Raw genomic sequence first — 24,675 nt, 5'->3', positions numbered from 1 at the left:
ATGTTCTACCAGGAGGCTTTCACAGCATTATCTCTCAGTCTCTAGCATCCCTCGATGTTATCTCACATTTCCTGGTACCTAATGTAACACTACAACCAGACCCGTCACTAGGGTGGGTGTCAGGGTGCGCTCAGCTCTGGGTGTCACCCCCCCTAAGGGGTGTCACCCGGTGCGACTGCACCCCTCGCACCCCCTAGTGACGCCACTGACTAAAACACCGACAGAACCGAAGACATGATGACTATATTCAAACTTAAGGCATTTTAAATAGTCAAGCTTATTACAAAGCTTCTATCAACTCTGTCTTCCTGTCTGGTCAAAAGGTGTGTACATGTTATTTCTCCCACACCCATTCTAGGATCAGGCTGAAATTATGTACAATTATTTCTTTTACCTAACAACACAAGAAACAGTTTTAAAAAAAAGAAAAATAACCAATTAGTTCATTAACTATTGGTAATAAATTACTTTGTTTGGTATCTCGAACAAGGACAAGAAATAGTAATTGACTAAAGTGGTGGTATAAGCTGAATTATTCCCCTTTTTAGGTCGTCGTCAGAGTCTAAGTGAACACAAACCTGAAAAATAGGACGAGACTATAGAAACTCTAGATAACTATACAATCTTCCATGTTCATAAGCTCTCCACTAGTAGAGTGGTTAGTTTTTTAAACTTCTGAAGTCTGATAAGGATTGAGCCATGAGTTCGAATTAAGGTCGTACCCCCTTTTTAAAATTATTATTAATGTTTTTTTTATTGTTTGTCTAGATTTAATTACATGACTGATCCAAACTAATTGATGCAACTATGCTTTGTTTTTATTTTTTTTTGTTTTTAAAGTATTTAAAAATATTTTCTTCTTTTAATATGTAGGAAAACAAAAACAAAACACACACACACAAAAAACTATGTAGAAAGCTCTTGAATTATTAATTTCACACCAACCCCAAAACATTTTCTTGTAAAAACCTATTCTGGCGTAAATGACCTAATGCCGTGTATATCAGACTGTTGCTGTGTATATTAGACTGTTGCTGTGTATATCAGACTGTTGCTGTGTATATTAGACTGTTGATGTGTATATCAGACTGTTGCAGTGTATATCAGACTGTTGCAGTGTATATCAGACTGTTGCCGTGTATAAAGACGGTCGCATTTTCATTGTCAATCCTCTTTGACTATTATCAGTGCCGGCCTTACGAATTGCTGGGCCCAGTTTAATGGATGCTTGCGAAGCCACCATTAATTTTTTTTTAAAATAAACACTATTAATTAGATCAGTATATCAACAATTTTTATACAACATGCATAGGAAGCAAGTCAAACGCAAAAGGTGCCTATGGGTTAATTAAAGTTACGTCAGTCGTACGATAGGCTTACACTAATTATGTAAACCCATTAAGTTCTACATCTTTAATCTTCTTCTAGCCAGCTTTTTGCTGCTGAGCTGTCAGCTCTTTTGCAGACTGTGCTAAGGAAAAATAGTGTGCTGTTTTCTTCAGTTGTTCAGCACTGCCGTAGAGGGGGTGTTGGTTATGTTGTTCTACATCTTAAGTCCGCGACAAGAGCCATGACTAATAGTGATATGCTTAATGTAAATTGCGGGGCCCCTGCTAGGCGGGGCGCCAATTGTAGCAATCGGTCAAGTCGGCCTGAGGCCTTCCCTGTCTATTATAAGGTAAAAACGGCATAATTACTTGTGATTAAAATAGTACATTTTTTAAAATAAACTTGATTTTACGTTAGGTTTGCAACTAATGTAGGTCACAGCCAGGTCTTTGTTACCACGCACGATTCTGCAAATTTCCTTAATCCTTGTACTATAAAACATTCGATTTTATGTTTCGATCATAATTCTTTTACTTTTTTTTTTCTCTTGTTCGTATGTGTATTGTACATAGTCTAACTCAGCAGTGTTTCCCAAACTGTGTTGCGCGGAACCCCAGTGTTCCGCAAGGCCTGAATGAGTGTTCCACGAACTACTGGAATAGTTAACTAGTATTCCACCAGGTGTATTTATCTCCACAAAAAGCAAAGTGTTCCGCTAAATACTCAGAATGAGCGAAGTGTTTCCTTGTATAACAACGTTAAGGAACCACTGGCTTAGTACAATCAAATGAGATATATAGTTGTATGTGTGTGATGGTGGCGGGCAAGAGGTTAGGTGTGTAGTTGATGAAGTAAAAAAAAAAGTATAAATACGGACATGATGACATAATGAGTAAACATTGACAGAACACGACTCATGTTTACCAAACAACCCACAATGAGCCATTTATATTAAGATGATTTTTTTTTAATGATTTTTTTTTCTTTGCGCGATTGTTTTATTGGAGTAATTAGATACGGCGTTCAGTATTGGTTTAGGAGCTCAGCCTCTCTCTCTCTCTCCCCCCCCCCTTCCTCCTCTCGCCATTTGTGTTTGTCGCTAGGAGTAATTAATTATCTTGTTTGAGCTTTTTTTTCCCCTCTTTTTTTTTTTTTTTTAAGTTTGTGCTGGAACAAGTATTAGCTGTATGGAGTCAGCATTACAGCTCTGGGCATGGGTAGTTCTTTTAGAGAGCATCTTCCCTCTCCTCTGGGCATGGGTAGTTCTTTTAGAGAGCATCTCCCCTCTCCTCTGGGGATGGGTAGTTCTTTTAGAGAGCATCTTCCCTCTCCTCTGGGCATGGGTAGTTCTTTTAGAGAGCATCTTCCCTCTCCTCTGGGCATGGGTAGTTCTTTTAGAGAGCATCTCCCCTCTCCTCTGGGCATGGGTAGTTCTTTTAGAGAGCACCCCCCCTCTCCTCTGGGGATGGGTAGTTCTTTTAGAGAGCATCCTCCTCTCCTATGGGCATGGGTAGTTCTTTTAGAGAGCATCTCCCCTCTCCTCTGGGGATGGGTAGTTCTTTTAGACAGCATCTCCCCTCTCCTCTGGGCATGGGTAGTTCTTTTAGACAGCATCTCCCCTCTCCTCTGGGCATGGGTAGTTCTTTTAGAGAGCATCTCCCCTCTCCTCTGGGCATGGGTAGTTCTTTTAGAGAGCATCTCCCCTCTCCTCTGGGCATGGGTAGTTCTTTTAGAGAGCATCTCCCCTCTCCTCTGGGGATGGGTAGTTCTTTTAGACAGCATCTCCCCTCTCCTCTGGGCATGGGTAGTTCTTTTAGACAGCATCTCCCCTCTCCTCTGGGCATGGGTAGTTCTTTTAGAGAGCATCTCCCCTCTCCTCTGGGCATGGGTAGTTCTTTTAGAGAGCATCCCCCCTCTCCTTACCCCTGAAAACGTGGTAAGACTCTCCCACCTCAGAAAACGAGGTTTGATAAATGATATAGATCAAAATCTAAACCTACAGTTTTAGTTTACTTTTTGTATTTTACAAGCGCCGGACTCTTACGTTGGATATTCAATATTCCTTGTATCCATTAGAAGGTCTGACTTGAAGTAGTTCTAGATTGGTTGCAAAACTTTTATTTTATCGATGGTTGAGTATTATGACACGCCAATTCTATAGTTTGGAAACTTTGGTATCTGCACACACACACACACACATGAATTGTTTGATATCGAATAAGGGAAATAACTTGTGAATTATAGTTTTGCGGGTGGAGTTCTTCCTCTTTAGATAAGCTTTTTTTTTTTCACTTTGAAAAGATTTTTTTTTATTTTGCTTGTTTTTTTTTTTTTTTTTTTTACCTTATTATTTGAACTTAATAGCAATAAATACAGCCTTTTTATGTGTAATTTTGGATACGCCTCTGGATGTAAGGGCATCATGTTTGCTTAATTAATGTTCCACACTATGTTTACTATGGTCAGCATTGAATATCGGTATGAGCCCAAGGCGCTGGACACGTTACTCGTGCAGTTGAGTGAATGTCATGGTCAAAATAAAGTATCTAGACTGATAGCTTCGGTTTAAACCTAGAGTGAAGATAGCAGACGATCTTATCGTTCGTGACTTGTAGGTCGTTAGTTGACACAGTGCAACATACAGATATAGACTCGTGTATCGTGGCACTGATTCCAATATTAGAATTGGATTTAGGTTTATGTTTCTCAACATTGTATATCTTCTTTTTTTTAAATATAGGTTTAACTCTTTCTCTCCTAATTGGCGATACCATCGTTGATTTGACCTCATTAAATTAAATTAATGTTTAATTTTATAAACTTGACCTTGTGTTATATAAAAAGAGCATGCATTTCCTTTCAATTCGATACCAAATACATTTTCTGATACCAAACAACAAAAGCTATTGAAGTTATTGAAGCTATTGATGCTATTGAGGTTATTGAAGCTATTGAGGTTATTGAAGCTATTGAGGTTATTGAAGCTATTGAGGTTATTGAAGCTATTGAAGCCCAATCATAACAGGGGAGGGAAATGATAACGAGCAAAAAGAATTACTTCGAAACGTGTAAAAGTAATTACGGAGAGAAAGAGTTAATAATTCGATAACACGTGGCATTATTATTTAAGAAAAAGGAATCTGAATTACACATTAATTGTTTTTATTCAAAATTATTTATTTAATGAGAGTTAAAAATTTTCTTTGTATAGAAAACAAAAAATATTTTTGTTATCATTAAAAATCTGTTTATTTTCACTTGCTGCCTGGTCGTGTGGTATGCTCTTGATTGTCTCTGGTTCGTACCCTGCTTGTCGCCATCACCCCTTCTGGTTTAGGCTAGGATATAATAGTGTTCGAATCTGAAGGAACATTCGAAACTTATGAAACAGACAAACCAAACTTTCTTACATTCAGACTACTTATTACTTTAACTCTTTCTTCCCGCCTTTGTTTTGAAGGCGCCGTGGACGGGATAGCAGAATAAATGGGTGAGGATGGGTTAAACGTTTTCACAACACATTCATCCATCCCAGTGACACTCCAGCCCATGGAGGGCCTCTGGCCTGCTTTAGTACATCTCTCCATTCTGATCTATCCTGGGCGTTACGGCAGTGGTGGGCAAATTACGGCCCGCGGGCCACATGCGGCCCGCCGGAGTGTTTTATGCGGCCCGCCGACACCTATAGAAATCAGGTGTGCCCACAGTACATACATATTAAAATGCAAATATATTAAAAATAATATCTATATAAATTATTGAAACTGTTTCATTATAAAAAGTGTTAAGTAAACTAAGATTAAGCTAATTGGCTATACATCAATACACTCAGTCAAAGACACAATCTCATGCTAGTATTTATTAAATGCTATGAATAAATGTGTTAAATATTGAATATGCTTGAAACAAGATGGCAAGTGTATCAACTGATGGAGTTCGTGCTTTGAATATAAAAATAGTTGTTGTTTTATTATTATTTTGTATATATCCCAACCATAAACTTTAAACAGCAAAGTTTGCACAAAGCTGCATATAATTGCAAATTTCTATTTGGAGAAAATTACATAGCAATAGTACTGGTTTCCAGATCTGGCAGTTCTCCAAATAGGTTTTGTTATATGGAAGGGTTTCGGGGTCTGAGTGTTGTTCGGGTCCCTTGTTTTAGTATGCACAATTGAAGGACATGGTCATAATAATCTGGTGATGTTTAACAATGACAGGCTTAGCTCGTCCCGACATTTAACTTTCGGAACATATATTGTCTCATTCAGTGAATAAACATTTTTCAAAAACCTAAACAGGCATAATCACTGCTCGAAGTTGACTGACTGTTATTTGACAGCAGTCACAAGGGCAACAACTAGTAAGCTAGTTCCACAGTTCCGGAACATTATGCACGAGTGTAAAAAGTAAAATACTGCACAATATGTACAACTGCATATTTGCGGGGATATTGTTTTTATAAAAAGACAACTTCAATTTTTTTTTAAATCGTATATGCGGCCCGTCATTCCCAATTTTTTTAAAATGCGGCCCTCGATGCAAAAAGGTTGCCCACCCCCTGCTTTACGGGAATGTTAAGGTTTGGAACTCACTCCCCGTTGATCCGGTCACGGTTGATCTCAGATAGACAAAATGCTTCACTGCATTAAAGATGAACATTAAGACCTAAACAAAACATTTTTAGATAAGTTTGTCGTTTTAACTGTCGTGATTATGTTTACAATGTTATCACATCACCTTGAGCCTACATCATGTTTGTTAACAGCGCCCTATACATTAAACTATTATTATTATTATTATTAAGTCTCCACGCCGGACTCTTAGCTGTTGTAGATCTGTTTTCACAACACAAATCCATCTATTTCTTAGCCTTCCTCCCGTCGTGTATTTCGAGTATCTGGTGGTGCCAGTTGTCATAGTTGCATAAATGGCTGACTTTCACAAACCAATTAAAATTATTGAGACGCGCTCGCGAACGTTTCGTCAGTGTGACTTCTGGAACGACTTTTGGGCCACTCGGTTGCCGACGGATTCAAACGCGCATGCGGTGCCACTGCTTTCGGTCGCGGTTTCAACTTTAAAAACATGAAAAGCAAGCATGGGCGGATCTAAGTTGGCGCTTAAAAATGTTTTTAAAAATGTCTCTTCTTTGGAGGCGTAGTGGACGAGGCTCCGAAACGGGTTACCTGGCTCGAATCCTGGTGAAGACTGTGATTTTTAATTTCGAGATCTTTGGGCTTCTTTGAGTCCACCCAGCTCCAATGGGCAGCTGACATTAGTTAGGGAAAGTAAAGGTTGTGCTAGCCACATGACACCCTCATTTACTGTAAGCCACCGAAACAGATGACCTTTACATCATCTGCCATATAGATGGCAAGGTCTGAAAGTGGAGCTTAACGTTTTTAAAATGACTCTTTTTTTAACAACAGATACCAACCTCATTCCAAGAAGGATGAAATGAACGTAGGCAATACTTCTAATTGCTAAAAGACTGAAGGAACTTCAGCAACAGTGCTGATGGTCTAGTATTAGTACATCTATGAAGTGCGAGACATTTTGTTGAGTCTACGATCGATTGCAAGTAGAAATTAAAGTCATTATATTCTATTCCCTGTGTGTCCGTTGTGACGGATGTGACCTTTCCAACCACGTGGCTTGCTTACTTACGATTAGTATTCATGTGACTATTTAGTTAGTTGTTTTTTTTTTGTTTGTTTGTTTTATAACGATTACTTGTTGTTGTTTTTTACATAGTTTATATTAACTCACTCTGTCTGTCTGTATGGTAAAAGGTTTGTACACGTTATTTCTCCCACACCCAATCTCGGATTAAAGCTGAAATTTTGCACATATTTTTTCTTTTACCTGACAACATAGAAATGGAAAAAAAAAAATTAACGAATTAAATATTGATAATTAATTATTCTTTTTTTGAAAGTCTTGAACAAGGGAAATATGCTGAGATGTGGTGGTATTAGTTAAATTAGTCCCCTTCAGAAATCTTCAGCCCTGGGTGTACATTTTGTATGTATTTAAAAAAAAAAAGATCATGTAAACATTCACAAGGATACTCCTTTCTTTCCTCCCCTTTCCCAACTGGTCCAGACAAGTGAGAGGATCATAGCGTATTGAGAAAGCTAAAAGCTAAACAAAAACAATTGGTAAGAATATTTCTATCGCACTGATTTATTATGTCTAGGTCAGTTGCACATACAATTACCTGATTGAATCAGTCTAATTGATACAATTACACTTAACATAAGCTTTGTTTTTGTTTAAATTATTTTTAATTCACAGATTGGCTAAATATGCTGGGTTTAGCCCCCTTAAATTATTGTTAACGCTATTTGTCTCTCACACTTACTCCGATCAAGCTGATACTTTAAACAATTATCTATTTACCTAAAAAAAACATGAATCAATAAACAAAAATTCTCAGTCAATTAATTATTGGTAATTAAACACTATATGATATCGAAAAAGGGAAATACATTGAACATCATTGATAGATAAAGTTATAAGGGTGGAGTTCTTCCTCTTTAAATAAGCTTGTTTTTTAAAAAGGAAATTTTATTATTTTGCTTGTTTAATTATTTTATTTTAAATTTCTGGAAGCCTCCTTTTGATGATGAGGTCTTGCGTGGTTGCACTGCCGCACTAGATATAGACCTCGATTTATGAGCTAGGTGTTCACCTCGTGGCGTGACACACAATACAGTGATCCTCTCCCATACAGTGGAGCATATTGATTCATAGTTTTGCATCTTACACCATTATATAAGCTACATAATTTATAGTTTGAAGATTTAGAACAACAACAACCCAGAAATATTTCACTAGGAAAGCAGGAGATGAAAGTGAATGACGCGTCACCTGGTTGGGACTCATAAAAGTAAAGGTAGAGAACCGTTACCCTAAAACAATGCTCTATTTACACTTTTTTATTCTGACATACGACCATCGCTTGTCCGCCCTTTGCCTGCCTGGAACGCGCATTTATTCCCCCTTGGTGCCACCAAAACTATAACGTTTCCAACGCCAGGTAGAAGTTTCGCTCTTCTGGACTGATGCTGTTATATTTAGAATGTGTAAAGAAGTGGGGGTGGGTTGGAGAGGTATGTGCGTGAAAAGAAAGCTCACTTCTGCTAATGCTAGGCTACTAAGCCGGATTAGAAACTCAGTTAACAAGCAAACTTTTTATTATTTTTTTTTACGTTCCCTCTGACGCATTTGTAATGTGGCATTCTTTTTCATAACAATAGTAAGTACAATGGTCATTTTAAAAAACTAAATATACTATTACTTATTTATACTTCTATCTCAGACGTGCCTTAACTGAAACTAAACATTTTTATTGTTAAAAGGTTAACAACATTACTTCACGACAATCATGGCGTCAAAGAACAGGGCCCTACGTGTTGCATTATTTTAAATTAAAACTTGTTTTTTTTTTCATTTAATATTTTTTGAGTTTTTGATTTAAACCATTTATTATTATTTCCTGGAAAATGCCTATTTAGGAATAAATCAATCATTACAATTTCTTTGTTGTCTGCTTTTCAAGTTAGTGTTTATAATGCATAGATCGAATATCTAGATGACTAGATCTATAGGTCCTATAGATCTTTATAGATCTAGATCAAAAACTGATCTAGATCTAGATTATAAAAAAAAAAAAAAAAAAAGCATGGCCTGTTTGTCCGTCCCAAGAGCCGAATGATTTTACAAGCCAAACACATTGCTAGACTAGAAGATTTTTTTTTCTTCCAGGAGTCTGACTCTATAGACTTTCTTTCTTTTTTTGACCTGGCATACAGGAAGTGAATGGATGAGGCACGATGTATGGGTTCATTTGTTGTTGTTCAACTATTATTATTTGTTCGTTTTATTATCTTGTTAATATTCTGGATGTAATCTAGATCTAAGTCTGGATCTAGTAAAGTAAAGTCTAGATTCTTTTATACTTAACTATTCTTTTACAGTATCATCGTTAGTGACATACTTGAATTATGAATACTTGTTCTTGTTGAGTCGACATACTCAAACAAGTCAGACTCAAACTCACTCAGACTACTCAGACTCAGAGTAGTCAGAGTCATGATACATGTTTAATGTTATATACTTTACATACTGTAACATAGTCAGTAGTAGGTAGTGATTCAGATTAGTCTAGTCGTCTACTTTTGACACTTTTGTTGTTTTTAATAATAACCTTATTCAAAACTTATTGTTATTCTTATCATTATAATAAATATATAATTAGATCTAGATTTCTAGATCAATAATATATTAATTTAAGTAGAAGACATCTCTAGACTCTAAGTCTAAATCTAAGATTAAAGATAGGCCTACGCTGCCAGCAGACTCTACAAATCTAAGATTTCTAGATCTAATCTAGATATAGGACCAAAGATCTAGACTAGATATGATCTAGATCTATACGTCTATGAGATCTACTCATAGACTCTTGATCTAGAGTCTGTATATCTTATTTATAATCATGATGACAGTAGCCTACTTTTAACATTATATCTAGTTAATCTAGGTCTAGATTTAGGTCTAAATGTAATTATCAATATTGATTCAATATCTAAAAAAAAAATGTCTAGAATATCAGTTGTGAATGTGAGAATGAAAATAATGAAAGTCAAAAGGTTTCTTCTTACTCCAGGCTTTTAAAATTAATTAGATCTAGATCTATAAAGTAGGCCTATATAATTAGATATATTTTATTATAGATTTACTAGATTTTAAAATTCTACATTTAGACATATCTAGATCTATATTTTTCAACTTTTCAACATTTAGATCTATGAGATGTTTAATTTAATTTAAATCTATATTAGAATTTATTCTAGATCAATAGCTTTTATTACTTTTGTAATAATTTTTTTCAGAGATCACTCTCATAAGGATTAAAACATCAAATCAAAGGATATTTTATAAAAGGTGAGTAAATCTCTATGCTTTTCTTCTCTACAATTATTCTGGCTTGTCCAATAGTCTAGAAAAGGATACAGGCCCTATAAATCTGATACACATCATAGGCCCTATAAATCTGATACACATCAGGAGTGTCTCTGTAATTTGAGTATTAGTTCTAGATTCTATGTCTATATGATTTTAAATGTTTCTTTCCTGATATTACAATGCATAAATCCTGCTTTTTAAATCCCATTTCATTAACACTGTTTTTTCTCACCCAGCTTATCTCTCATACTGTTGCAAAAAATGATTCTGCTGTAATGGAACCCACAAATAAATATTTTAATTATAAGCTTTAATTTCTCAGAGTAGTTAGAACATACAATTCTGAAAAAAATAATGTATTTCTTTGTTATATGCTTAGCCCTACAATTAAGCTACTAATTTAATTACTTTTTGGTTGTTGTTGTGTTTACCTTTATAATCCTGGGTCCCTTTAGCCTAATATTTGGAAACAAAAAAAATATATTTGCTAAATCTGGAAACCTTTCATTAATATTTGGTCACATAAATAATTTCTGTGTGCTCTGTTTTGACTGCACAATCTGGACGTTTCCCATAACATTTGAGCACAGAAATGATAATGTGTACATGTTTGCCATAGTGTATTTCACCCTCCATTTGGTCTTCAGGCAGACCACCTCATTCTCTATTTTTAATGGACATCATCCTTTCCTCTAGGGATCTCTACACCCTCTTTACAGATGTCACCACCCCACCATGTTTTCAAAATAGCACCCTCTTCTCTCTCTCTTACGTCTGTCTTTGTAAATAAAACTCCTTTACTCCCACACCTCATCAAGCCTCTTCATTTGTTACCAACCCCTTTGGCTTTTTAGCCATCTTTACTTACCCCCCTCCAGACTTTCTTCCCTTGTCTCAGATGCTGAGTCCCAGACTGAGAGTCTACTTAAGGCCTGAGTGATGTACACCAAGCTGAGTCCCTTAAGTATGACATATTATCTCTTTTGTTTCTTCTATTTCACCTTCTCTGATGGCATTGCTGTTTGATACCTACTTTCTCCCACACTTTCTCCTCTCCTCTCCCTTCTCTTTTGTGTTTGGACACTTTCAGTTTTAATGCTACATTCTTGAAGGTAGTGTCAGAAGTTTATGTCAGCAAACCACTATTTACTGGGAACCACAACTTTCATAAATCAGTGAGCTAGATAAGACTTGTCCAGTTTAGTGTTTAATGTTTACCTCCTTACTGTTGTTGTGATCTGGAAAAGTTGTATCTTGTCTTACTTATCATTAATTTTGATCTAGAATTGATGGATGACTATATAAATATTCAGTGATTTAACACTGACTGATGACTATATAAACATTTAGTGATTTAACATTGGCTTATGAATATATAAATATTTAGTGATTTAACACTGACAAATATATTAAGATGCTTGTTGCATTTACATTTATATATATGTAAATTATATCCAAGTCTTATATATTTATAAAGCTTTTGATTAATTTCTCAAAAAGCTGAATATAAAAAGAAAGTCTTACAGTTAGCCTGCTTTATACTTCTTGATTACAAATAAAAAAAAAGAGTTGATATAGAGAGAATAGAGTTAAGTAGATCACACTTAGGCCTAACACAAAACACACAATGTAAATAAGAACATACCTACATTATGGAAAAAACAATTCTCTCGGTTTGTATACCTGCCTTTATTTATTTTAACTTATCTACTTTTAAAAATTGTTATGGGTATACTTTCTCTCAGTCGGTGTACTATACATAGAATAACCTTTATTTTTAACTTATGACGTCACCCATTCGAACCTTACGGCTTTAAGATATCGAATCTTTTGGCGCCACACATTGGAACTTTTTTTTTTCTTTAAGCCTAACGGAACCTTTCAGGCCCTGCCGATTCGAACCTTGTGGCACCGCCCATCCCAAACCATATGGGCCCCAACAGAATGCCCGCACTTGGAGCGTCTGGTTTCATTGTTATGACTTCTCTCATTTGCTATTTGGTGTGGAACATAATCCAGCGCTTCTGTCTACATAATGGCTGCAGTCCTTTTTTGTTTCGGCTATCTCTGCGTATGCTTGCTCATTTGTTTTTCTAACTCCTATTGTCTTGATCTCACTGTCACTGCCCGCCAGGGTTGCATTCTTGTCGTGTCTGCGTCTTTTGTCTGCTTGACGCTTGTTAAACTTGGGTATATTGGATCAGTAGCGTTGGGACTAATCTAACTCTATCGGGGAAATGAAAAAGGGGGTTGGGGGGTTAAATAGTAAACCTTGACGGTTTCGGTGGACTTGTTTTTGTTCTTGTTCTGGCGTTTGTATTTTCTCCCCCCTTCAATGGAAATGCGAGCGAATGCTGTAGGCCTATATTTATTGTCTCGTGGTTTGACTTGGTCAGCGCCGCGTGAGTTGCAATAGACACTTGACGTTGAAGTTAAGAACTTTTTATTTTATCTTGCGGGCCCGCTAAGCTGCTTATGCATGTATATATATATAATGGATGATGGGTGTACTTTAATGCCTATATAATGCATGTAGGATGTATACATATGGCCCAGTGCTCGCCTCTCAGCCTGGGATGAAGAGTGCCATGTCACTCCAGAAATAACACTTGTTTTGGATACAATCAAGTTGATACTAACCGAATGCGTGCATTATAGCCTATCGAGCTTTGAATTGGTTCGAACTGGTAATAGTTCTCATTTATAAGATCTATACAACGAGGAGAAATGGGAGACTTTTGTTCCGTTATGGCCTTTTAAAAGGGAGAGAGGGTATATGATTTTGTGTCTTGTACAGTAAAAAAAAGTTAGGTACCCATTAGAGCTGGGTGGACTCAGAGGTCACGAAATTAAAAATCCCAGTCTTCACCAGGATTCGAACCCCGGACCCCGGTTCGGTAGCCAAGCGCTTAACCACTCAGCCACCGCGCCTCCGTCTTGTACAGTAAGTAGGCCTATATCGTGTTGTCTCACCCATATCTATACATGGCCATCGTTTCATTCTAGCCACCTGGTTGATGGAATGTACCAGCAATCATTTCTCGGGTTCGAACTCTTTTCTTTTGGGTATGCCGCTCTTTTGAAACTTTGCCCTATAACCAGACGCTTGACTTTTACGTTTGACCCGGAGTGAGGATGCCGCAGACGCGAGAGGAACTTCCTGACTCTTGGAGGAACACAGGCGGACTTGTTTATTACTCACCGGCTAAATATATCATTTTCATCCTTACCTATTTTCTCAGCTCCCCACCACCACCCGCCACCCCAGCATACACATTGTTATCTACCTTTGAGGCCATGAATTGGCTTGGGACCTTACAGCATTGAACGCTAGCCTATAGGATTAACAAGCCAGACACGTTGATCAAGTCTTTCCTTTGAGTTTATCTCTTGCTTTCTACACTCTTTTATGTTTGTCTTCTCCTCACTTTACCTCTTTGTTTTCACCTCTCTCTCTCTCACTTTCTCCTTTATGTATCCATTCCTTATTATATATCCTTTCTCTTTCTCTCTCCTCTTTGTATTCATTCCCTATCATCTCTCTTTCCCTCTCTCTCTCTCCATCTCTCCCACTTTCCTTGGTGCCAGTCTGTGCCTTCTATCCCTCTATTCTCTCTCTCTCTCTCTCTCTCTCTCTCTCTCTCATGCTCTCTTTCCTTAGTGCCTGTCGCTGTACTAAGGTTAATTTTTTTTTTATGAGCCATCCTAGTAGGAGCATAAAAGAGGATACACTAAACTGTGTTAGGACTACGAACGCTTTAAGACAGACATGCACCAATTATATTTTGAATTATTCCGCCTAACATATGAAGAAAACCATTTAACTTAAACATCTACATAAACATATACATACGTTAAACGTATTTGTAAGAATTACGTACGGCCAAAGAGTAATCTCAAAACAAATGTCTTTTTGGAGAAAAAAAAAGGGGGGGGGTAACAAATAAGGGAAACTTAAATAATATTGCCAATAGATTGTTTCGGATACATGGCAAAAGGATGGTTATATAAAAAGATCTTCCGTTATACTTTCTACGAAGAAGCATATGTAAGTGGTCGAGTAAGTAAAAGTTGCAACAGTGATACAAAATACTGTATTAGGGTCATTTGGTAAGGAAAGAAGGCCCACATACATAGGCCGTCTTCGTCGTGTAAAAGCTTACTACGACACCACAACTTCACGGCCAGTCTTAAGACTCACGACCAGGGATATCTCTATCTAACGTACATAACATGACGTCGCCTTATCGGACCAGAGACTTGCAAGAATCAACAGTACGTGTGGGAGTGTCAGAACGTGAGAGAATACAGTTAAGAAAGGGGGGAAGTGAGAGAGAGAGAGATTTTCATTAACGAGAGAGAAGAAATGAAAGGGGTTAGATACATTGTGAGAGAGACAGAGGAATGAATAGAGGGAAGAATAGACAGAATAGAATAGATTGTTACTAAGGAGAGAGAAGAAATGATAGGAATTGGATACATTGCGAGAGAGAGAGAGACAGACAGAACGAAAGAATAGAGGGATGAAAGACACGTCAGTACGCGTTGATCCAATCTCGTTTTTTAGACATTCTGTGTGTGTGTGTGTATGTATATATATATATATCTGAAGGAGCTTTTAGGCGATCAACAAACACAACTTAGCTCGAGTCGGGCTTCGAACTCGAGCTCCCCCTTGATGGGTAGCAAAGCGGTTTATGTCACTCCGCCACAGATTCCTTTGGAGTCCGCCATCTTTACCTATATGGTCATTCCATGGACATAACTGCATCCGACTCCCATTATGATTCGTACCGATGCTATACAACATTACATAATTTTGGGCCTTTGTCGAAACGAATATTGATAACAGGTCATGATAGATTGTACATTGTCTAAGCCCTCAGAGCTGGAAGTTTGTTGTTGTGCAAGTGGTACTTTGGTAATAGGCTTTAAGTCCTTGGGAAATCAGTGGGGGAAAAGAACAGAAAATTAGTCATGTTGACATTATAATAGTTCTAAGGAAACACAATTCCTCCCAGTAGCCCAATAAGGGGAAGTCAATCTGTCAGGTACTTGTCATATATACCCAATTATATTTGATGAGTGAATCAACAGCAGCTCTTGTGTTTAGTAACCATTCCCTCTGTCTTCTCTTCCTGCCACTTGCTCTCTCTCTCTCTCTCTCTCTTCATATTTTCTCTCTCATAGCTTCAATGTATCCCCTTCACTTTAGTGCTCTCCTCCTCCCTGCCATTCTAATTTGTATCTTGTGTTAACCTGATCATATGCCGTGTAGACCTTTTCATTTGTCTTCACCCTCACCTGTCTCTCCCTCCTCCTTTAACATTCCTTCATCTTCACGTATTTCATTCCTCTTTTTTTTCTTCTTTGGCACTTGTTCTGTCGATCTTTGATCGAGGGAAGAGACGTCTTATTTCTCTCTTTTCTTTCTCTTATCAGTAGTAAGTATAATCTCTTATTGCTTATTTATTGTGTGTGTTCGGATGAGAAAATATTTTTTAAAAAAGTACTTTAAGAGGTGGAGTAAAGCAGAAAGAGTATTCTGATGTCGAACTCAGTACCTAGATGTATGGGCTTGAAACAAAAACAAAAGTCTGCATTAAGTGCATTGTATTTCTATCCGTCTGACTTTTTGTTTTCCTCGCTACACCCCAACACATAGTACACAATTCTCCTTGCGATCTATCTGGTAGATGATGTTAAGGTCATCTATTTCTGTGGCCAACGGTTGAAGATCAGGGGGTGTCATGTGGCCAGCACAACGACCAACATGTCTTTACTTTCCCCAACTAAAGTCAGGTACCCATTAGAGTTGGGTGGACTCGTACCCAGAACCCCAGGTTCGGAAGCCAAGAGCTTAATCACTCAGCCATCGCGCCCCATCCCGCACATATTACTGAAATGAAAAATGCTGGACCATGGCGATGAATGGTAGATGTTATGATTCTGGAGATAATAACAATGAGATATAACTTAAGACTTGTTTTGATTCCCAGTGAAGTATAGGGCCACTTGGCCATCGGACTCTGTTCTGGGCACTACTTCTCAGTAGCAGTCTGTACTTGGTGTACTTCTGATCTCCTCCATGTCTGCTTTGGTCTCTCAGCTTTTCTCTTCCCCTGTGGGTTCAAGTCCAGAGCCTCTTTCTGCTCTATTTCCTGTTGTTGTTCTTCGCATTTGATGTGCTCTCCCGTCCCATTACATTTACAACACAACAAAATATCCTTGATGTATGGAAAATGTCGCCGATAGATCTAAGTCTACCTGCTTGTTATCGCCACCGTGTTATCAATTTACTATTTACACTAGCATGCACGTGCTGCTTGCATCCACTTTGAGGGAGTCTCAAACTGGCGCTCTATCTCGGGCTTGTCTTTTGTCTGTGGAACAAAGTCAAGCGAACTTTAATGTAAATAAAAAGCTTGACTTTTTTGAATGATGGCTCAACGTATACGTGAACCAACAGACCGCATGTAACTCTTCTTTATGTCTAAAACAAAGTTTGATTCCAAGAGCATTCGTACCTTTTGTTTCTTGTATGTTACTGAGATCATTTGTATAGCCAAGTGAGATGGTGCAATAGTGTAAGAACGGTTGAAGTCTGGGTTGGGTCCATCTTTTGCTTTTGACACGCTTCGTGTTTGGATTGATGGACTGTTTCATTTCTCTCTCTTCCTTACGATCACAGTTTGTGACTATGCCTCAGATCTGTGTGTCTGTACTTAAAGTAATATTTGTTTGTTAATCTTGTTGGAACGCTAGTCATTGTTTTTCTTCTCTCTTATTTGTGGCTGTCACCGAGAGAGAATGTTTCCTTTAAATTTGATCCTAGAAGATTAATGCTACAATTTCCAATAGTTACGTTAGCAGCTCTGTGAACTAGATCTGTTAAGTGTAAGTGAAGTCATTATCAGCACCACGAACTGTCTACTAGCTGAAACACATTGTCCACTATAATCAGAGCCTCGCATTAACACAAAAGTTACAAGGAACTAAAACTGAGCCTGGCACCTAGTAAAAAGAACACTTCCAACTAGTATTAAACATTTATGATAAGACACGCAGGGATTCTCATGTATTTCCTTCGCAGGGTATTTTTAACGAGGATATATTTTTGAAACACTTCAGTCTCATTGAAGTGAATTTAGTAGCCTATTAGAAGTCCAGACAAACTTGTTTATAATAGCCAGCCAGACTCGGCAAGACGTTTTGTGCCATAAATCACGAACGCGCTTCACGTCCCCGCGTGTTGAGAGCCCCTGGGTTCCGCCCCCATACCGTCAAGATATGGTCAGTTACGACGAGAAACGTTGAGACTGGACGACGTTATCGCTTGTAATGACCCCTCGGCTGATTAAGTGGGGGTCTGAGACAAATTGACTTTGAAGGTCCACTCTCTGCTGGGTTCCAGACACGCTTAGAATGTTGTTTTTTTTTTAAGCCATTGGCGTGTGGAATACCTAGAGACGGGTGTAATGAATACACAGCGATGTAGTGTCTACATCCAGCTAGAGCACTCCACATACCAGAGCTGGTCAGACTATGAGTCTCACCGTCATTTCACACATCAATCCCCCCCCTCCATTTTACAGACATTATTTTTTTTTTTAAATAAACATCTCATAGAATGTCTTACTTTATCACATCCAGGCCTGACTTATTTACTAAATATACATACATAGTTTTAGCTAGGAGATTAATACATTTATTTTTGTTGAGATTCTTTGGTAAAATGAAACAAAAAATGAACAAATTCTGGTGTGACTTTAACGCAGATTATTTTGTAGCCCAATTGTAGAGACTTTGCCGCCGCGTTTTGTCATTTCAGGCTGTCAGCACTTCCCAGTTCTACTCGCCTCGTGTGTTGCTTTCAGTGAAGACGAATAGGTTTCTAGTTTATAATGAAGCTCAGCAAACACAACTCTGCTCGAGTCGGGATTCGAACACGAGCCCCTTTAATACGTAGTCAAGAGGACTTATCCTCTCAACCACACATCCCACGTATGAATTGAAAACTCACCACTAAAGCACACGCAAAGATTTTTTGTGTTCAAGTTGGTGGTCATTAAAATCACGTGGTGTCAGAACGATAAGGGTGGGTGAAATGATCAGTAGCGATCCCATAGAGGCCTGGTCATGCCTACGAGCAAAACGTCGTGTGATGTTTATAAAAAAAAAAAGTTCCTTTATTTTATTTTGTGCCGTGACAGACTACAATAACATGTCTGTCAGACCGAAACTATCCATCTGATGTTTACATTGCCAGAACAAAGCGAACAAAAAAAATATCAACCAGAACAGGCTGCAGACTAATGAATACCAGCATCACACTAGACAAACATATCCAATAAAACGTGAAAAGGCGCCTTCTTACACGCAGTCAACAAACACATACACACAACTAAACAAATGGTTCTCAAACCTTGTTTCTTTTGTAAAAACGTATCTTTACAAACCTCCTGTGTTCTCCTTGTTGTTCAGCATTCTTTCTGACTACTTATGTCCCCCATTGAAACCTCTGCTTGGCTTTCTTAGATATGTTGTTAGTTGGGTTTAGCGTGACATTGTACACTTCTTACACACTGACTGTGGCATTCAGTTGAAGAGTGGGTTTAGTTGCATTATGGTTTCTGAATAGAACAACAAGACTAGCAGATTCGCGAAGCCGTCAACTGAAGGTTGATTGTGTTGAAGCTAAATCCATTTAAACTCAATCTACTGCGAGTCCTAAAGTCAAAATGAATTCTAGATAACTGTAAAGAAATGCAATAGAACAGTGAAGCAATAGTGGTAGAACTGAATGGTGAAATAGAGTAAGGTCAACTGAACGAACTGATTGAAACTAACCCCGATATGCGCATTAGTCTTTCTTTAATAGTATGTCAGAGCAATTTTCTGAAAGCCTCATTAACTTTCAATCGTTTCTTGGGATATTGTAGGCCTATCATGCTGACCAGTCGGACAGGAAGGCCTTAAGTTTTTCTATGATTTTTTAAAACACTTTTTTTTTTCCACCTGCTAGTCTTCTTAACCAAAATACGCAACGAAGCGTGACCTAAATAAAAGTAAATATTGTCCTATTCGGTCCAAAAAAAAAAAGGGTGAATGGTTCTAGAGGTCAGAGTAATTTAGATTTTGACCATCAGCCTTTGAGGAGGGGAACAGCACAAAAAAATATACTTAAGATTTAATCTCTCTTTGTCTTAGCGAACACAGACTATAGTTGAAGTGTTATACACTATATAGTCGGTTTGTTTTTTAACTGTTAACTGAACGAAACCTACACCCCTTTTCCTGGTCGACAAAGAACTACATCAAAACATTCAATCTCTTTTTTGTCTCATACAATACAGCTCTATGTCTATACACTATATGAGATGATCCATGGTCGTTTTTCGACTGAATGAGGCCTACACCCCTTTTCCTGGTCGACAAAGAATGAGATCTAGGCAACCAAATATCGACCACTAATCCTGTGTGTGTTGCGGCATCATTTTAATAACTCCTGATTTATCCGAACTCGATTTCCTAGGAGCGTCGTATAATTAGTTGACTTCTCTCCCTTTTGTTTCCAAGTGAAACAATTGCACACATGGAGTTGGGTTGAGTTTGGGGACTAAAGTACTTGACTGTTATGACATTGCACAAGCAAACATCACATTAAAATTTAAATATAGTTACCTCGTTGTTGATGTCGTGTGTAAACAGTGTACACATTGAGAACATCTTGGTTTTAAACCTAGATTCAAGTCATTCTCTATAGCTGACATTTCTTCCACTCTCACGAAAGTGTCAAACTTTTACTTTTGCAATGCCTCAACATTAGACACACCCATCGATAGGCAAGGTGAACCAAATACATTAGACACACCCATCGATAGCCAAGGTGAACCAAATACATTAGACACTCCCATCGATAGCCAAGGTGAACCAAATACATTAGACACACCCATCGATAGCCAAGGTGAACCAAATACATTAGACACACCCATCGATAGCCAAGGTGAACCAAATACATTAGATACACCCATCGATAGCCAAGGTGAACCAAATACTTTAGACACACCCATCGATAGCCAAGGTGAACCAAATACATTAGACACACCCATCGATAGCCAAGGTGAACCAATACTCTGTACAGATGGTAGACAATGCTTAGTCTCAGAGCTAGGAGAAGAAGCGTGCGGTAGCAGCTTGTTGGAATGACTGTCTTATAGTCTGTCTTGAGTTCGATTCCTGGTGAAGGTCTTAATTTTAGGTCCAATGGATGCCGACTTCATGTTTTACGGTTGATGACTGCTTCTCTTCAGTAGCTGTCTGAAATATCTAATGAGGGACTGCTTACAGCTGTTTGTGCTGGACAACCTGACACCTTCAATGAATCATTGGCCAGAGAAACAATGGCATCTCCGCTATAGCACTTGTTTTTTTCAAACATTGGACATGATATATTTGTAGTAAAAAAAAAAGGGGGGAGGGGGTCAATTTTAAGTTCAAAAAATCTGAATCAAAACACAGTATACCACAGCAGTTTTTGTTCTTTGTAGACCAGTTAATCACTGTGTGTCTTAGACAGTTTATCTAATTTCGAACTTGACATGCTTAAATGTAACACAAGATATGGCGATGTAAAGTTAATGCTGACTTGCAAACTATTCGGGGGTCTATGAGTACCTATGACGTCCTTCACGGGCTGCTAACTCAGTATGACTTCGTTTTCAAATTGACTTTGGAATATCAAGTCCATAACGAGTATTTCATTCAATTCATTTAATAAAAACAACAACTAACAATTTCCCTAGAGCCTAGACACCTACAAATAAAAAATAGAGCAAGTATAGGCGAGTTCCCCTCATGTTACTGCCAACAGTCTATGAGGATAAAATGTTATGTGGCCAGCACAAAGACCGACATTATACATGTGCTAAATGTTCTTCATATTTGATATTTTGGGAACGCTTCGTACATTGTATTTATATTTGTGAAAAGAATATTGCTTTTGCTGCAATGTATCATTGGTATAGTGGTCACTTGTGGAGGCGGGTGTTTGGGGTCAGGTCGTGTAGTGTAGTCACATGGAGAAACTGTTGGGCTGTTTGCCTTCGTTAGTTTTGTGTTGACGTTATACTTTGATTACATGACTACGTGTGTTGGCAGTTGGCACACCTGGCACTGAACATGTACACACACACACAGAGTTCACAATGACTTAGTGTTGTCACACAAACACTTTACATTTGGACACCACTCTCTAAACAGTGACTTTTAGACCACGGAATGTATTGGAACGAACTTTGAACATTTTTTTTTTTTACTCAGAAACATGAACCATAAAAACATCTAGAACGGGGAAAAAAAAATACTTTTTTTTTTTAAACTGATATATTATGTTTTGTTTAGCTCCATATGGATATTTTAAATGTGTCTCGAATAGAAGAAAACCAAGTTACTATTTACCTGATAGTGTACAGAAATAATTGACATTTGGAACCAAAGTAAAGCTTGAATAGAAATATGAATGTTTATCTTAGTAGTTTATATACACAATAATACCAGATTCATTCACTTCATATGCCAAAAAATATTTTCCATTCATTCCTGTTTCTTGTCATCTTTAGCATGTCAACCACCTCGTCAATTCCTGTTTCTTGTCTTCTTTAACATGTCAACCACCTCGTCAATTCCTGTATCTTGTCATCTTTAGCATGTCAACCAGCTCGTCAATTCCTGTTTCTTGTCATCTTTAGCATGTCAACCACCTCGTCAATTCCTGTTTCTTGTCATCTTTAGCATGTCAACCACCTCGTCAATTCCTGTTTCTTGTCATCTTTAACATGTCAACCACCTCGTCAATTCCTGTTTCTTGTCATCTTTAACATGTCAACCACCTCGTCAATTCCTGTTTCTTGTCATCTTTAACATGTCAACCACCTCGTCAATTCCTGTTTCTTGTCATCTTTAGCATGCCAACCACCTCGTCAATTCCTGTTTCTTGTCATCTTTAGCATGTCAACCACCTCGTCAATTCCTGTTTCTTGTCATCTTTAGCATGTCAACCAGCTCGTCAATTCCTGTTTCTTGTCATCTTTAACATGTCAACCACCTCGTCAATTCCTGTTTCTTGTCATCTTTAGCATGTCAACCAGCTCGTCAATTCCTGTTTCTTGTCATCTTTAGCATGCCAACCACCTCGTCAATTCCTGTTTTTTGTCATCTTTAGCATGTCAACCATCTCGTCAATTCCTGTTTCTTGTCATCTTTAGCATGTCAACCACCTCGTCAATTCCTGTTTCTTGTCATCTTTAACATGTCAACCACCTCGTCAATTCCTGTTTCTTGTCATCTTTAGCATGCCAACCACCTCGTCAATTCCTGTTTCTTGTCATCTTTAGCATGCCAACCACCTCGTCAATTCCTGTTTCTTGTCATCTTTAGCATGTCAACCACCTCGTCCATTCCTGTTTCTTGTCATCTTTAGCATGCCAACCACCTCGTCAATTCCTGTTTTTTGTCATCTTTAGCATGTCAACCAGCTCGTCAATTCCTTTTTCTTGTCATCTTTAGCATGTCAACCGCCTCGTCAATTCCTGTTTTTTTCATCTTTAACATGTCAACCACCTCGTCAATTCCTGTTTCTTGTCATCTTTAGCATGTCAACCAGCTCGTCAATTCCTGTTTTTTTCATCTTTAACATGTCAACCGCCTCGTCAATTCCTGTTTTTTTCATCTTTAACATGTCAACCACCTCGCCCATTTCCTGGATGTCATTTTCTAATCGTGCCTGCTGTATCTCTTTCCTTTTCCTGGAAATGTTCCATGCAGGATCTTCGCAAATCACGTTCCCGTGAAGTGGCTTTACTTTTCTTTGACATGTCAGGAAATCATCGTAATGTCCAATCGATGTATCGATGCTGTCACGAACCTTCTCTTTGGTAATGCGATCCTCTATAAGTGATGTTTACCACTTCCTAGAAACTCCATGGTTGGAACTTCACTCAATGTGTCTGTGTTGTGTGTGTCTTCCAAGACTCACTGGCTTCTAGCTGTTAGAAATTGGCCAGGACCAAACTTTCAAAAAACCTGCTTTTAAAATCTCCAATGTTTAACGTTTGCTATTTGGTAGCAATAGTTTTTTTGTTTTAAACCAAAATAGTTTCACTTACTTATTGATTTTCAAAGTAGCATTTGCTAAATAAGGTTAATTGAAGGTAGTTGAATGTTAAAGGGCAAATGTCTACCCGAAATTAAAACTAGCTTAATCCTATAGAAAAGATGAAAAAATAAATACGTTGTTTAAATTAATAAATTAATGCATCCAATGAAGAGACATATTCTGATACATATACAGCCATCACATATAGAGGCTAGAGCCATTACATATTGAGCCATCAAATATACAACCATCACATATAGAGTAGAGCCATCACATATAGAGCCATCACTTAGTTTTAATTTTGATAGAAGACCCACATCTCCATCTCTCTCTTTCTCTCTATCTCTCTCTTAATTTTATAGCAATTAAGTAACAATGAAGCTACTCTATACATATTAACAACTCTTCGGACCGTTCTGTGACTAGATGTATGCGGGTCACTCTTTATCTATTATCCCAACACTTTTCCGATCATGGTATTGTACACCGGCTATAGACTTTTGACTTTTCCAGTTCTCTTTAAAATGTTAACATAGAGTAGTGGCTTTCTGGTGACTGAGCTTAGGGCTCAACATAGAAAACACTTACAAATAAAGACAAGAAAAGAACAACAGTTTCAATTTGTTCCTTAACCTATTAAGACTTGTACATTTACGGCCATATTTTCTTAGAGACTTCCTGCTCTTTTGATCTGAGTGCGTCTATCTTCCACACCAGTGTCGTGCACCCTATTCTAATCCCAAGTCTTAGTGAATCCCTTGCTATGTCTTACCTCTGACTTCCACACCAGTGGCGTGCACCCTATTCTAATCCCAAGTCTTAGTGAATCCCTTGCTATGTCTTACCTCTGACTTCCACACCAGTGGCGTGCACCCTATTCTAATCCCAAGTCTTAGTGAATCCCTTGCTATGTCTTACCTCTGACTTCCACACCAGTGGCGTGCACCCTATTCTAATCCCAAGTCTTAGTTAATCCCTTGCTATGTCTTACCTCTGACTTCCACACCAGTGTCGTGCACCCTATTCTAATCCCAAGTCTTAGTGAATCCCTTGCTTTGTCTTACCTCTGACTTCCACACCAGTGTCGTGCACCATATTCTAATCCCAAGTCTTAGTTAATCCCTTGCTATGTCTTACCTCTGACTTCCACACCAGTGTCGTGCACCCTATTCTAATCCCAAGTCTTAGTGAATCCCTTGCTTTGTCTTACCTCTGAC

General features: G+C 38.0%; 1 protein-coding gene across 8 annotated transcripts in view; it reads left to right on the top strand.

The window, feature by feature from the left end:
- LOC106052517 (nephrin) overlaps positions 1-24,675 on the top strand; it is a 195,777-nt gene that overhangs the window by 142,980 nt on the left and 28,122 nt on the right. For 5 of the 8 annotated variants that reach the window (XM_056011050.1, XM_056011051.1, XM_056011046.1 and 2 more), the window contains exon 5: positions 10,230-10,281. The gene's annotated coding sequence lies outside the window, so the exon portion shown is untranslated. Of the gene's footprint in view, positions 1-8,425; positions 8,594-9,101; positions 9,173-9,210; positions 9,274-10,229; positions 10,282-24,675 lie in introns of those variants that run through there. The other 3 variants (XM_056011048.1, XM_056011047.1, XM_056011049.1) reach the window with 3 other exon arrangements.

This window comes from Biomphalaria glabrata, chromosome 14 (genome assembly GCF_947242115.1).
Source record: "Biomphalaria glabrata chromosome 14, xgBioGlab47.1, whole genome shotgun sequence".
In the NCBI taxonomy this organism is placed as follows: Eukaryota; Metazoa; Mollusca; class Gastropoda; family Planorbidae; genus Biomphalaria; species Biomphalaria glabrata.
The sequence above is the reverse complement of the archived record's forward strand: the minus strand, read 5'-3'. Positions and strand labels throughout refer to the sequence as shown.